The sequence below is a fragment of the Corvus brachyrhynchos genome, unplaced genomic scaffold, assembly GCF_000691975.1.
Source record: "Corvus brachyrhynchos isolate BGI_N302 unplaced genomic scaffold, ASM69197v1 scaffold633, whole genome shotgun sequence".
Taxonomy (NCBI): domain Eukaryota; kingdom Metazoa; phylum Chordata; class Aves; order Passeriformes; family Corvidae; genus Corvus; species Corvus brachyrhynchos.
The window spans coordinates 2,505,865-2,511,651 of NW_008237435.1; the positions used below are offsets into that span (position 1 = coordinate 2,505,865).

Here is a 5,787-nt window from a genome sequence, read left to right on the forward strand (position 1 = left end):
ATATTCTTCAGCAGCTGTGTGTGGGTTCTCACTCCGCTCCACCAACTTCCACAGTTTTTTTCAAAAATACTGTAGTTTTTCTATGTTTTACATGAGAAGCCTAAGGGACTTCTTTTTGTTTGTATTGATATGTTCCTCATCTGTGCATATTGTTCTCATTATGTACTTTATGAAAAAAGCAATTATAGGGATAAGCTAAAGTAAAAATATATGCAGTAGTATTGTTTTAGTAAAACATACTAAGATAGAAAAAGATGTAACAATAAGAGGCATAGTCACAGGGTCAGTATAGCGAGGTCTTGGCTCCCATTGCAGCTGGGGCATAGCAAAATTACATACAAGAATTTAAGGAATTAAAAGTCATAAGATTGCTAGGAATTATAAGACTCAACTGTGTCTGAGTATAGTAGAATATTTTAGTGCTTTATTAAAATCAACAGTTAAACACAACTTGCCGAAAAAGATAAGAACCAGAAAAGTCATAACTCCAACCTAATAGTACAGATTTTTTTGAGCAGCAGCATGATAGTAAAATAACTCTTGAATCTCTGCTCTTAATAAGAATCCATTGCTGGAGTTGCGTAGCAAAGAGAACCTCCTTTGAGACTTTTATTTAGCAGCTAAATCTTATGAAATTATGCATTACTTGATAGATGAATCAAATCAAAACAAAAAGAAGTAGAGAATTAGAATAAGCAGACTAAACTGAAATCATGAATTGGAATAAGCAGACTAAACTGAACATTTAATACTTGTGTTGAGTTGAGCACAGGTGCTGTATGTGTAGGACTGTGTGCTTACTAGTTCAGCTGTCTTGTTGAAGCTAAGGTTAATAGCTTAAAAGTTGATTAACTTGCCATACCAGTCTCACCATACTTTTGTTTTTCCCAAACTAGATGAAAGGTTTCTTTAAGTGTGGTTACTGTAGTACTGCATTCCTGATGGTGCTGGTAGCTAGTGACACTCTTTGTTGTAGAAGTCAGGAAATGTGGGTTGAGTCTCTGGGTTCTGTGTGGCTGGAGTACGAAAATATTCTGTTCTAAATGGCAAGGTCTTGCTGGAACAACTTGGTATGTATCATTGCTAATACAGACTATGTGTCTGTAGGTTTTGCTTTTCAGATGAATTCACTTGCTTGCTGTAATGCTAATTCACTTCCACCCATGCCAAAATAATGCTAAAACTAAAACTGTTTTTTTGCAGCGAGACATCTCCGTATTTCTTAGTGTGGTTGGTATGGGCATCTTGCTTTTTTTTTCCCCCAAACCCAAACATAGGGTCTAGTTGTTTAAATGGGCTGACATTTAACAAAAATTAATTTCTTTGCACTAATTAAAACAACCCTTGTGTCATGCAGCCCTGTATTTCCATTTGAATTTTTAATTTAAATATAAAGAAATTATTCATAAATGTTTACATAATAGAATGTTTGCATAAAGTGCATTTAATGTACACCAAGCTCAAATGTGTGAGACTTTCTTGCCTGTTTGGCTTGTTTATCTAAGTTCTCCATGGAGTGTGGGTGGGGCAGAATTGGCACTGGAGACTTGAAAAAGATTTTATGAATTTGCAATTAATGTAACTGAAATATTAGAACCCTTGTGAGAAATTTCATTTTGACTTGTGTTTATTGAAAAGCGAGATAACTTTACTGAAGTCATGTTGACACAACTTCCTAAATCAAATACATCTGTAGTATGCTGGATGTTAGTGAAAGGTCCTAAGGTTACTCGTTTCATGTCTGAAGGAAAAATTTGCTGTGGAAATACAGCCCCTAGTATCTCTTGAAGCTGCTGCTTGGGTTGAGAGCATCATTTAGTCTCCTTCTTAACCCCTACTCTCTTTGCTAAGTATTGCAACCATTGAAATCTTTATTATGTACTGACATGTTATAGCTAGCTACATTAAGGACCAGCTCCTCAAATATGATCATAAGGGGTATAGTTCATATCTGTGGAGACAAGTTTAATCTGGTGTAGAACGTGATAGTTGTTTGCATGAGAGATGTTGTAGTTCAATTCCTGGCTCCCCATGTTCACTCTTAAGTAATTGTTATACACTTCAATGTTCTTAGCCATGTCCTTTGGTGCAGAAATGTAAATAGAAAGATCAAACCCTATAGGTCTTCAAGATTTTGTGAAGAGATTGGTGTCATTAAGGTGTGTGTACAGACTGTTCTGTGGTGCATCTCTTGTGTGTTCCTCATTACTTCACAAGAAAGTCATCTAGTTTTAGCATGCTGAACATATTGAGAAAGCATGGTGATTTTAGTTTCCTCGAAGACTGAAATATAAAGAGAATGTGCCAAGGAGTTAAGCAGTGACATGCCTTTGTAATGTGCTTATTCTTTCTGGCTCTCCTGGATGGAGATAAGGAATTGTCCTACAAAGAAGTGAGAAGAGACCAGAAATGAGTATTTTGTTGTCCACTTTTGGGATAGGTGCCAAAACTTTGTTTTCTGCAGGTTTACTAGGCAACTGTGAAGTCTGAGGAATTACACAGTGGTTCTAAAATGACTTTTCAAATAAACTTTTAATATGAAAAAGATCTGGAATTTCTTTAGTATTGCCCATACTCCCTGCCTTCCGCACCCCCTGCTCCAATTCTGCAGAATGATGAAAAAACCCCTAGGTTTTATAGTTCTCCCTGTTACATTATCTGCAGAGGGAGTGAAACTCCCAGTACACTCACTCAAATTTTTTCTTCTATGAAATACAGAACATTTTGCATATAACAGTAGTATTTTAAAGAGTTAAGTACAGCTATGTGCTGTTATTATTTGGCAAGAATGCTACAAATGTTGAAAGAGTGAATTCATCACAGATAAGAACTGAAAAAAAGAGGATGAGTTAGGATAGGAGTTGGGTTTTTGGAAGTAGATTGGAAAATTAATATTCCAATAATTGTCCTCTAAAATGGCAAGATACCTATCCTTCTAGCCTGTATTTGTTTATTGAGGTTTTAAGACTTCTAGTTATGTTTCATAGGATCATTAGAGAGTGCTCTCTAACATAACTGAGATTCAGTAGAGTAATGCTTTCTTCATTTCACTGCCTTAGAAACAATTTTTTGCCTCTATTTTGAGTACTGTTTTGATTTCCCATCTGCTTGAAACAGTTGACTTGCAAAGGCTGCAAGCAGAGATTGGCCATAAAGATACAGCAAAATTAAAAATACAGCAGAATGCTTCCCTTGTTTTCAGTTGACTTAAAGCATTTTTTAGCTACAACCGCAGTAACTGTATGTTGAAGAGCAGGAGGCTGTGAGGATGGACTATTTCAGCTGCAGTCAGGGATGGAAAAGAAATACTGTTTCAGGATCTTGACTTTGTTTTTTGGAGGCTGCTGGTGGTGTATTTGTTTGTTTTTAACTTTGTAGACGAGTATATTAAAAACCAAACCAAAATACCAGTGCCCCCTTTGTCCCAACCCCAAAACTCTGCTAGGCTTCAGATTATAACTTGGAGTTAGAAATAGGTGCCTTCTGCTAGATGAAGAGCTGCATATATAATATCTCTTAAGTTTTCTAGAATGACATTAAATTGGTGAAGGAATGCTGAATATTGTACCTTTTAAAGGTTTTATTTTACACTTTTTTGCATTACTTTTTAATTTTGTTTTATTGTTTTGCTTCATGAATAAGAATCATGATGTTACAGCCAATGTTAGGAAATTTGTCTGTTTTCTAATACTATCAAATCTGGGCATTCATCAGGTTAGAGCCAAGGTTTCATGATTTGGCAAGGCAAGAAAGATTCAGCAGTAAGAAAAACTGAGTACATTGTCTTTGGGAAAGCATTCAGGTCCCTGATAAGACTGGAATTCTGCTGTTGGTTACATCATTCATGGGAAGCCACATGCATACAATTGGTATCTGGCTTTAACTTGCATAAGAGAAGGCCAGTCTGTAGAAATAGTTTTTGTTTTGTTTTGTTACAGTACTGCTGTGTCTTTTCTGTTTATTTTTTGTGCCACGTTGAAGTAAATTTACAGGAGAATTTTTATATATAATGATTTTTCTAAAATGTAGTTAAGAACTGTCAGGACATTGTTTTCTATAGTCCGTTGAAAATTCTCCTCCTATTAATCCATAATCTATTTGGACTGCTTGTTGGATGATGAAAAAACCCAGAAAACTATAAAAGTATGCATTTGTTAAACTTTGTGTAGTGTGGTCATTGCATTTAGTTCTGGATTTAAACTCTGAAAGGCGGTAGTGTGGGTTGAGGGAGACTGAAATCTACATTATTTTGCAAGAGTTAAGGGGAAATAATTGAATAATTGTTCTGTAATTTCATTAGGATTTTAGCATGACATTTTAAATATATTATCAGTGATTTGGATCATTTCACACTTGGAAAACTTTGCCCTTATAAAGGAGATGGATAGAAGATGAGTTTAAAATAGGAGGCTTGGCGCATGCTTAACATCTTTAGAGGGCTTTGAATGTGAGGATTGTTTCCAATAAGATAGTTCTAGAAAAACCACAGCATTTTAATCTGTTCAAAGTTTCAGGCAGCAAGATTTCCCAGTTGTGTGATAACCTCAAATAAAACTGCACAACTGCAAAAAGCTGGAGAAATTGTGCAGAAAATAATCTGGAATTATTCTACATAGCTTTTTTTTAAAAATAGAAATACTAAATGAGTAACTCCTCCTTGCATTCGTCTCTGAAGTAGTCTGTACACTGTGGGTGCTCTTATATCCTGTGGTTCTGGGAGTTTTGCACCTGAAGCTTTAGTAAGAGGAGAATACAGGTTTCTGCTTACGTGGCACCCACTGTGCCTCTGCCCATAACCATTTATCTGCATGTTGCTGAAATGTCCAAGGAATAATGAGCTGCCTTTTCTTCTCAGTTAGAATTAAAGTCTTGCTTAGTCTGGAGAAAGGGAACTCATGGTGGTGCAGTGTGAGAAGGTTGTTGTTTGTCACTTAAACCTCTGTTTTCTGTGCATAATCTTACCCTTTTACATGGATTGCCTCTTGCCATTATCTGTGGTAGCTGCACAGCATAGATGATCCCTCATAAAAAATTAGGCCGTGTTATAATGTATGCAGCGTGCTGTGGGTGCAGTACCATTCACCAGCACTGCATTTGTGCTGGCTCCACTACAGAATTGTCATCATCAGTTTAGAACCAAAGCCAGTTACATTACCTTATGCTAAAGGTTTCATCGTAGAGATGATATCATAATGTCATAGAAATAATAAAGCTAGACCTTTATAGTTTAATTGATTCTGGAAGATGGTAGCCTGTGTCCAGTTAAAGGCAAAGCTTATATTGGGTTTAACTGGCGTGTATTCACTTCGCCCAATGTGTCACCACTGTTTTTTGTTACAATAAACCTTTAATCTGTTTATATTATTGCACCTTATAGGCATTAATGCTTACAAGCCTAGTGGGATATTTGCTAGGTGGTTATGCTAATAAACATGCTAATAAATTTATCCACTCAATTGATATTAGTGTTCAGTCTTGTCTAGTCCAGTCTTTAAAGGTGTGTTCCTGATGGATTTACCTAACTCAGTCTAATTAACATTGCTGGTTGATGGAGTTAAAGCCTAGGGGAAGCTTAAGCATTAACTTGTGAGGTTTAGCACTTTTTGAAGAACAATTGCTTTGTTTTCAAGTTTTAGCAAGGGGTTAGGTCAAAACCAGTAGGAGATTAAATATCACTCTTAATTTCCAGGCAAAGTAGTGCCTTAGCTGCGTGCTTCCAGAATTTCAGGCTTTCTGTGATTCAGTGCAGCTTCTCTTCTATGTGTAGTACAACACAAGAGAGAAAAG

At 36.2% G+C, this 5,787-nt stretch overlaps 1 protein-coding gene across 3 annotated transcripts in view; it reads left to right on the forward strand.

Annotated features, from left to right (window-relative positions):
* The window catches only part of NCOA2 (nuclear receptor coactivator 2), a 180,607-nt gene that overhangs the window by 32,628 nt on the left and 142,192 nt on the right, over window positions 1-5,787 (forward strand). Inside the window, exon 1 of one of the 3 annotated variants that reach the window (XR_001861072.1) lies at window positions 1,049-1,070. The exons of the other annotated variants lie outside the window; for them this stretch is intronic. The gene's annotated coding sequence lies outside the window, so the exon portion shown is untranslated. Of the gene's footprint in view, window positions 1-1,048; window positions 1,071-5,787 lie in introns of those variants that run through there. 3 annotated transcript variants of the gene reach the window in all.